Source organism: Bombus flavifrons, chromosome 12 (genome assembly GCF_040668555.2).
Source record: "Bombus flavifrons isolate JBK064 chromosome 12, iyBomFlav1_principal, whole genome shotgun sequence".
Classification (NCBI taxonomy): Eukaryota; Metazoa; Arthropoda; class Insecta; order Hymenoptera; family Apidae; genus Bombus; species Bombus flavifrons.
Window position 1 is genome coordinate 1,247,844 of NC_138453.1, and position 10,768 is coordinate 1,258,611.

Consider the following 10,768-nt stretch of genomic DNA (forward strand, 5'->3'; position numbering starts at 1 on the left):
TTACTGATCCACCGCAGCCAAGTTGAAGTTGAATCACAGTTAAAGGCCTACGTAAATAAACCTACGTATCCGTACTTGGGAGAGCAGACCGGACCTACGCCTTCGCAATTCTCCTTTACGGATTACAATATGATTGTGTGTTTCACATATATTCGTATTACACCGCAATACATATGCGTAGTCAAACGGTACCGTACAATAGAATTTTGTTTTATTTTGTTGACTCCAATGTTACGTCGCTTATAGAGACATTATACATTTTTACGTTATATTATACATGTATATTACATTACATTACACTATACATTGGTATGCTCATTACGTCAAAATTTTCTAGTAGAAAAATATTATAAGGAGAAAGAACATTTATGTATAAGTTCTAAATTTATTTCTATTAAATGCGATCTATTAGTATCATTCTGTGAGAATATCACAACTCATATGCCATATTCTCATACTCTCGCAATTAAACACGTGACAAATGACAGTATATAAATAAATTTCTATTCTCTTCTTTTATACAAACTTTTTCAATTATTTTCTTCGATAAATGAAATGGTGCATCAGATATCATGAAACGAACGATTCTTGTAAATTTTATTTTCAAATCGGGACCAAGAATTTCAAAGAAATGCAGCGAATCTATCGTTTGCGAGTGCGAGAAAGCGATTTAATTGAATCTCAATTATGGAAAAATTCATTTATTTGATTTCTACGAACTAATAATGTACTCGCAATAAAATTAATCTAAGAGTCATATTTACAACTCGAACACAAAAGCGATTTAGGAAGCAGAGATGCGGATAATAATTTATAAACATGCAAATACAACGTTCTATTTAAGCGACGATGTACAGGAAGAATGCTATAAGCTCAGTTCTTAATAAATATTTTATTCTATAATTATATTTTGTGATTGTTATTTGGAGAATAACTTATATGCAGAAAGATAATTTAATAAATAATAATAATAAATCTGAATTATTTCTGAATTGTTCTCTCGTAATACTGATACACGTGTATTGCACATATTTTTACAATTTCAAATGATTAACAAGTTAAATTAGTAAGTTTTCCGGAAAGTTTTGTAATCGTTATTTTTTAAAAGAAAAAAACATCAATCGTTTCAATCAAAATATATATTAACTTGCCTTCAATATTTCCACCTATCTGTCCATTAATTTATTCCATCTAAATTTTTTGTTATTTCATTAAAGTATTCCTCCACTGCCTCTATAATCTATCAAACAGTTTTATAAAAATTTGATCCAACTAAAAAAAATTTGGTAAGGTAGCCTAGGTAGCATTTCATTATTGAACAATTTATTGATCGTATTTTTTAACACCAATTTTCTCATTTTTATCCAGCGATACTATACCATTTTTTCTACATACAGTTTAGTGTTTAACGATACATACATGTATGCATGTATATAGCATAGTACTTCATTTTAATACCTTTCCTCTTTGTGTAATTCAAATAAGGTTGTACTTGAATTTCTCTTAATTTGGGAAATGTCAGTAATATTGATATAATGAAAATTACAAAAATTTTGATTTCCATTAATCGACGATTCATTTAGTATGATGCGTTCGAATATTACTTAGTTTTGCAACCGGTTTGCCACGCAGGATTCAAGTGTCTCTCATTACCAAAAGTGGATCGTTTCGTGTAACGAAACCTTAATCAAGAGAAAATCTTGTTACTTTATCCTACAGCACTATCGAAATATCGTTTGTTTAATACGCAAAAAATTTAACTATATCGCTAAATAATGCAGTATATATGATTAGAAACAGAAATGAAAAATAACTGTAAATTTACCATCTACATACAATTTTGATTTCACTTTATTCTGAACGTAAGATCTTTTAAAAATCGCAGTAATTTTAAGATTCCAGTTTGTAACGTATAAGTATCTTTTATAGCGTCAGAATGTATTTTACAAATATAGATACTTACAATTTTCTTTTCACAACAGCATTAATTTTTCAATGTAAAAAATTAATCTATATAGTATGCGATTATAATAATATATATATAGTGACGGATACTTTATGTTTGCCACTATTTCTATTTCTATTTCAGTATGTGTGACATAAAATTTTTTCTTTCAACTTCAAGTTCTCTATTCTGAGAAAAATTTTATATCATATTCCGTTACATCATATTATATAAGATTTGCTACGTGAGTTCATTCTATTGTTAGTACATTTTATTATCATTGTATAATAGTAAATAGTAACATATAACCTGAATGAGATTACGTCATTCTTATTCTAAGCACAGTGAGAATTCCATTGCCACGTTGAACATTGCCTTCACTTTGTCCTTGCTCGCATTTTACATTTACCTAGACCCGTGTAAATCAAGGAACCTATCACGTGTGTAGTAATTATATATAATCGTATGTGTAGACACATGCCCACTTACTGTCTTCAGAATATATAACGTCTTTTAAATTGTTTCATTAACATGCAAAATATAAATATTCTATTGATAGGGTACCGATGTTTACGCAGCTATTATACACCGAGAAACGAGCAAAATGTACACATTGTATGTACGTGCATAATACAAGATCATGCATCATAATACAATATCAGTCATCCATGACTGGAACCTGAAATATTTTCAAGAACGTGTTATCCATACGCGGAAATGTTCCAGAGAAGAATTGAATGATTTTAAGGAGAACACAATTTCATGTAATCAATTTTTGTTTAATCGATCAAATCAAATTAGATTTTTAGCAGCATTATATATAAAAATCTACATACACCTCTGAGATGTAAAACGTTATAGTAAAAACACCAGTTCTGCGAATTATTTTAACATTTTCAGGCACTTATCGTTAAAATGTAACACAATTTATTCGCTATAATTTTTGTTACGAAGAAGAAAGTGAAAGAATATAAAATACAGTGTTACAAAAATTACATACATCTGTTATATCTACATGAAATCACAAAAGTAGTAGGATTATAATTAACTTTTTAAATTTCTGTTAGATATAAATTAATAGTAATTATATTGATTACGCTCGTCAGGATCCAACAACGATTTGAGGATGTAACTAGGCTCGAGAACGTCTAAAGAGTATCGAAAGGAGAGCGAGGTGGTATTTTATCTGAACTGTGCTTAAAGGTGGACACTTCGTTGATTTCGTATCGAAGATTTTTGATGGCGAATTACGGGGTTTTTATCGAATCGCATTAGTTTGATTGGAAGGTAGGGATGACCGTATTTGGTCATTCGGCGATGCACTTCGCTGTGACCTCGTGCGGCATGTGTCCCTGATTCGAACGTTCCTATGTCGCACATCCGGGCACAACATATCCCCCACCCGCCACCCTGGAGAAAGTGCACTTGTAATTCAATCTATTATGAAATATTTATTCTTCTCTTTCTTCTCCTCCTTTTACTTCTGCTTATATATATATATACTTATATATATATATATATATATATATATATATATATATATATATATATATATATATATATAAGTATGGTAATACGCAATACACGGGATCAGTCAGTAAGAATGACCATGCGAAATAACTCGTTACTTACTGACTTTATCGAATAATATTTGAAATGAGATTTACCGTGTTTGAGAAACATGGGATATAGTCCGATTTTTTAATACTTTATATCTTTCGAGATATTAAGGTTGCCTAGTTTATCAAATGGTATTGTATATTTATTATAACACTAGTCGATCTAGCTGGACATTTTTCTACAAAAGAATATTAACCTGTTTATAACGGAAAACCCTCATAGTTCAGCAGATATTTTAACTTCAATTTGTGAAATGTAACGTATAAAAGATAGACAAGATAAAGAAAATACAACGTAAACACAAGAATATCGCTTCATGTCCTTCCTGGTCTTTCGTACATTAAATTTGACAAATTGAAGATAAAATATCTGCTGAACTAATGGGTTTTCGACGTAAACAGGTTGATACTTTCTCATAGAGAATGTCCAGTTGAATCGGTTAATGTTATAAGAGATTCAACTTAAGATCAACTAATCTCCAGGAATGTGAGGTATTAAAAAGTCAAACTATATTCACCCGCTTCAGTCCCTGAAATAGAATAAATTTTATTTCAAACATTTTTTGATAAAATCAATAGGCAACGAGTTATTTCAGTTGATCGTTTTTACTGACCCACTCTGTATAACGTAATATATCGCTTTACAAAGATAATAACCAGTTTACATAATACGTCGGTAATACACAATAGTAATAACTAGACTGCAAAAATCCGCATATAGTACATAAAAATACATAAATTATTGAAATCAGAGCAGTTTCTATAATTTTTAGTGGATGAAACAAATTTCTATATAGATTCTATTTCTCTAATTTTGTTCAGAAAAGTATGAAATCGCATAAAAATCCGCAGTCTAGTCATAACATAGACAAGTTTAAATAATAATTTTTACATAGTTTGTTTTCGGCTTAGTCCTGTACGATTACAATTAGTGTTTATTGTCTATGAAGATTGGCGGTTCGTTTTGTAATATGCTGGAGTTCTGTTCCATCCTCCCGATTTACGAATTATTTATTCGCTGACTCCTTGATCTCGCATTTTAATTGTGAAACGTATTTATAACTAATTATTATAATTGCAGTAAGTATAAATGTTCCGCTTATACGATCCGCTTATAGTAACGAGGTAAGGCTATAGTTGCACTCTACAGATATCATATTATTGTTTGTGCTTAGATTGCACGTTCCTTATAAGCACGTGCAATGCATCTAAACCTTTAATGATTTTTTTAAACTTCCAGTGTTTTTGGTAAAAGTTCCTAAAAGTAAGAAATGTTCAGTCGCTCGTACGATTGCTAGTAACTCTCTACTTGCAAAAACTACCGCTAAATCGTTTCCCTTTTACCTGATGCGTCGTTAGTATAAATCGTTTTGCAACATCAGTTTATTGTAACAGTCGTGCTGTTGTCAATTTTTTTTTTTTTTAATATGTCAAAGGCTTCTTGTTTCTCGTCAGGTCATCTGAATTCCGAAAGTTTTGGATTTGGAACCCGAATAGGTTCCACAATATGTGAAAACTGATCTGTAAGTTTCCGATAATGTCAATTCCAGAAAGAAAATTATTAATTGCTTCTAATCTTGACGGGTCTGACTTTGTACCATTTTTGGTAATTATATAGTCCAAATAAATTGTTTCTTCACTCAAGAATTGACATTTATCAGGTTGCAATTTTAATCCACTGTCTATTATTCTTCCAAAAATTTGCTATAATCTTTCTTGTTGTTCTTTAAGTAAACGTCCACGAATAATTATATTGTCTGAATACACAAATCATGTTATTCCGGGTAACAAAGATTCCATTGCTCGTTGAAAAGTTGGGGGTGCATCAAGCTTTTATCAAGGTAATATCGTTCTAATATTTGTAAAATATATTGTTTATCTTCTTGGTTTTTTGTTAATAAATTATTACATTTTGATATTGGCCTGATTTACGCCTCATTCTGCGGTGTCATTAACTGTTTTCAAATCTTCAGCTTTCTTCTGAAATGAAATTTTTGATAGAGACATAGTTTTTCATATTATCCAAAACAATTGTTTTTAAGTACTTGTACTTTCTACAATATCAGCTATACATTCTTTTTATACGCAAAGATAATTTTCTATCAGGTATAGTTTCAAGTATTGCAATCATTGACCTTGGTCTATTTAAGAGAACAAGTTATCTTCTTCAATTTTCATTATAGTTGACGTATCGTTATCAACGATATTAAAAAGATCGTCTAATGAGTTAACAAATTCTTTCTCTCTTTTTTTTTTTGTACTTTCACTTCAACGTTTCTGAAACCGTTGTAATCGTCATCAATTTTAATATAACGTTAATAGTAAGACATTAACACGCAAAACTTACTAGGAGAAAGTTTTAAGCCAATAACTCGACTTTCATCATACTACAACAAATATACATATTTTTTCATAACTTCCAGTTTCCATTTTTTTAAATTCACTCTTTCTTTGCATATAACTCTGCGATACGCACACCGCCAAACCTTAACTAAGAATGAAGAACAGACGCTTGCTATTACTAACAAAGACCCAGGTAACGACTTCCTAAATAGCTAAGTTTAAGAAGTTGATGTTTAAGTTTAGGTTTAGCTTTTGTTTTTGGTTTTGGTTTAGATTTGGGTAGCAGGAGGCTAAAGAGAGCTTTCTCGACTCTCCAAGCTTGCATACAGATAGAGTGAAAAACCACGATGGAACTGATATCTTCTCAAAAAGACAAGTTTGGTTTAGATCCTAAGTGTTTACCTGTCTTGGATGGACGACTTCGATAAAGTTAACAATCCCCCTTTAGTCTAACGTTTCACTCACCACATCTCCGTGCGGATCCTCCTGAATCCAGCTCGCATGACTTTGACTTTCTGAACAGGATGCAAAAGAGTAAGTGGCCAATCGAGTGTAGTAATGCGATGACGACAGGGCACGTTAAATGGCTTGCCCATCTTTTTATATAAAAATTATAGAAAGTGCAGACAGAAAGAAGAACGTTGCGATGCAGGAAATTTCGGACCCCCTAGTATCCACGGGGGGGGGGGGGAATGCCTGAACAAGTCTCCCTGCGACGGTCATTTGACGACTGTAAAATAACTGATACAGTGAGTGAACCCCAAATTCTTCCCCGTTGTATACTAGAAGGCTACGGCAAGACTGTTTTTTGACCTTTTGTGGGAGTCCATGCTGAAAATATGTCTCTTCAATTCAAAAATATAGAAAATAATCGACGATTCAGTGAAAGGAAAATAAGCTGGCATAACCTGGAACCTTTGCTGACGACGGAGGGCGCCAGATTGGTGCAGGTGGCGATAAAGTGGAGAGGAATTACAAAAGAGAACAGACATATGCGAAGAGTGGAAATTCGGAAAGAGATGTCAGGGTGGAAGCTGACAAACTTCCTCACTATAGTCACCTGAATATATTTAAATATATTAATATGTAATATATTAATATATTTAAGTCCATATGCATATTACATATTAATATATTTAAATATATTATTAATATTAATATTAATACTCATGTATTTAAATATATTTAAATTTTTTTCCCGCTAGAAAATAAAGAAACTGCCTTACCGGTATGTATTTTCGCTAGTTTGTGCTGCTATCTAAGGGATAACGAGAACATTATTAACTGGCGTAACACATGATCGATTTCAGGTTATGCGTGTTCCATCTTAATTATTGACGTCTCTAACCTATCCATAATTTAATAATCTTATTGATTCCGGTTATGAAAGTGTCAAATGCGCTTAGATTAATTAAAATTGTTTATCGGTTAATTTCTAGCATGATAAAATTAATTATTTTTAAAGGCTGCATTTAATGCCATTATTATAATCTTGATATTCTAAATATTATTTCAGTTATATCCATATTAAAATACTAAAGTATTATTATTATATGTTTCTTTCGTTTTATAAGGAAATAATAGACGCACAATGTTTTTTGTTTTATATTAGATTATTGAATTATGCACGAATATAATAATAGAAATAGAACGGAATGGATCATACCTAATTCAATAAAATAATATAAAACAGAAATTGTTGCTCACCTATTATCACCTTATGAAACGAAAAAAACTTTTCGGACAACCTAATACATTATCTCATTCATCAATTTTAATTAAGCGAAGTTCGCTGTAGCTTGAATCCATGCAATACGTATGTAGTATTTGTGCAACGATCCGTGAGTAATTCAATACTTAAAATATGTCTGAAAATATGAAGTACTGTGGAATTTCATGTGAATATATACATCTGTCATGGCAGCTTCTGAACAATTCCATATACTTAATACTATTTATGTCAGTTGGAAGTTAAGAACCAGAAAAGAAATTCAGATAAGTATTTTCTGCCTATGAAAAATAGACTTAAGAGGAATGAACACAATACTTTGTGGTCTTTTTGACTTATCTCTTGCAGGTGGTATAATTGAGTGATATAATTAGTGTCAAACAGTTATCTACTTCAACATTATGGAGGTGAAAAACTATATTGTGAAAATTATGAGATGATTATTTTTTGTGTAAGTATACATCAAATACACGATATAAGTGAATTGTTTTAATTTGACCATTATCAGGTTTTGTCTATTGCAAGGAAATATGTCAACAGTAAATAACCTCAGACTGTTTGTCTTTAAAGCTATATACGCAAATTATGAAAGCTTTGGCAACTTTCCCTTACACATTATATGAAGGATGTCGGTTTACATTGCTTGATCTAAAATTGTTGATTTATGTAAAATATAATGACAGCTCTTAGAACATTTAATTTAAATGAATGTTATCAATGAATATTTTCAGACCAAGACTGTTTGTTTGATAATTTATTTAGAAAATTTCATTATCACTGGAAAATCATATTATGTGTGTTACTTTGCATTCTCTAGTTAAAGATAACTTGTCTTATGTTTTGCAATATTACTATGTAATAATTTCGTTAAATGATACATTTTGAACTGGAACTTGCATCAATTTTATTCTTTGTTTTGTGGATTCTTGACATTTATAAATATATGTTTCACAGATGCAGAAATTTCCTGAGAAAGGGGCAGATTTATTTGTATATGTGCACAATCATTGTACATACAATATTGATTATCGAAACAACTACTTATATTGTTGTAACAGTTGTAATCTACCAAAGTATATAGCTGCTTTATATGTGGATGGTAACAATATTAACATAACTATTAAACATAATCACTGTGGACAAAGATTTCTTAAATCATACATGGTATTTAATAATATAAGAAATGAGTGGGTTCAATCTGGATACATTAATGTCATTGAAACAAATATTCGATGATGTTTGTGGAAAATATGTTTATGCTTACACATTTTATGAATTTCCATATACATTTTACACATATTCCTATATATATATATATATATATATTTATTTATTTATTTATTTATTTATTTTATATTGTATATATAGATTTCCAGAGGTTGCAACTTAATGTCCTTTTAACAACTTAAGATCAGTATTACTAGGAATATAAGCTGATGTAACAAGTCATAAATTGTGCAATTGTTGGATAGTTTGTACAAGCAGTTACAAACAAACCAGTCTCTAGAATATATAAAAATACATTATATGGGTCAGTAATAGGAGAGGATGCAATAATATTGTCGACTGATATTTTATTAAAAGGTTTTTATCCAAAGGTAAGGAATTGTTCCTTGATGGCATGTAGCATATGGCATAATACTACTCCTAATATTGTGCGTACAACAATGTCTTCGCTTGCACTATTTGAGACGAAATTTCAGGGAAGATTATCAATTATAGAAAAAGAGGCAAATATTGTATAAAAAAATTTTTCTAATATTCAAAAATCAATGTTTCAAAACCAAAGTCGAGTTCAATACCGAACCAACTGCCATTAAAGAAAGAAGCCTGCTATGTGTGTGTGAGCGATTTATACACGCTGCCCAGTATGAAGAAAGACTAAGGAAGTAAAAATTTCTATTACTGAAAACAAAAATTTGGGTTACTAGAAACAATTAGTTCATATTATTTCGTTACATATATTTGGTTATTAATAAAAATAATTAACTTAAATCTTTGCTGATATTTACTCGGAAATGATGACTGATGCTAGAAAGGAAATTTCCTCTCTGTTATTATTATCAAATGTCGCTAGCCATCTATGAACAGCTGATAGAAGTATAATTAAGCGAGAATAATGGGCGGTTTGGTTGTCGCTAAATCCTCGATATCAATTATTAAAAAAGAAAAAATTAAGCTATATGTGAGATCAGAACCGGGTGTGCTTGCTTGTTCCCAGGCTTCAAAAACACGCAGGGATATGAAATCGTCGGGCGAAAACACGAGGCTCGCTTTCTCGACGATCATGTTTCCCTTATTTATTTACATCAGATTTACATCAGATTTAAGGTCCTTGTTCCTTAAACTACTTAAGTGCTGCGTATTGTTCGCTAAAAATGGTAAATTGCTCAAAATAGAAATACGTTCGATTTTTTGTTGCAAGCTGTCGAGTTCCTTTCACCTCACTTTTTGTGAAGTTCTCAGTTTCAGTCCGCAAAGGTTTCTCCCTGCATTAAGCTAGTGCACGTCAGTATGCAAATGTCAATCTTCGTAATCAGCACTAATATCTTGTGAAAAACTTTTTTACTTTTGGTGCACCAATGCTTTATTTCCGCCTTTTATTAAATTAATCACTTTTGTCACTATTTTCATTGTTGTATTATTGTTGTATATTATTATTGTATTAGCATTGTTGTATTTAATATTAACGTTTTCCCACATAACGCTTGCCACTAGCTTGCCTGTCTTGCTGTTGATACATTCGGATAGACTGCAGATTATAAGCCACAAAAAACGAAAAACAGCAATGAAATGACAATGATAAGTCGATATGGAGAGAATCGATGTCTTAATTTTATTAAAAGTTGAAACAAGGTATTAGTATTTTCTTTGTAACATAAAGCTTTCCGTACGGAAGAAGATAATTTTTCTCGTCATTATAATAGGCATTATACGAGGGTTTAAATACATTAAAGATGCAATATACGAGATACGCCACAAGATAGTGATTCTGATGATAGTAATGATACGCATTAAAAACAAAGTCTTTTTGTCTCAGATTCAGTTGCGTTAGATATCGCACGTGGAAAAAAGAGTTTCTTTTCTTAGTTATGTGGAGAAATGGTCGAGAATAGATAATGTGAAATAACG

At 30.9% G+C, this 10,768-nt stretch overlaps 1 long non-coding RNA gene across 1 annotated transcript; it reads right to left on the bottom strand.

Annotated features, from left to right (window-relative positions):
* Window positions 1–4,086: 4,086 nt before the first annotated feature.
* On the bottom strand, window positions 4,087–7,023 carry LOC138185541 (uncharacterized). The gene is made up of 2 exons (XR_011174646.1): window positions 5,912–7,023; window positions 4,087–5,841 (listed from the first exon to the last, which is right to left on the bottom strand). It is a non-coding gene; the product is annotated as an uncharacterized LOC138185541 (long non-coding RNA).
* Window positions 7,024–10,768: the final 3,745 nt, after the last annotated feature.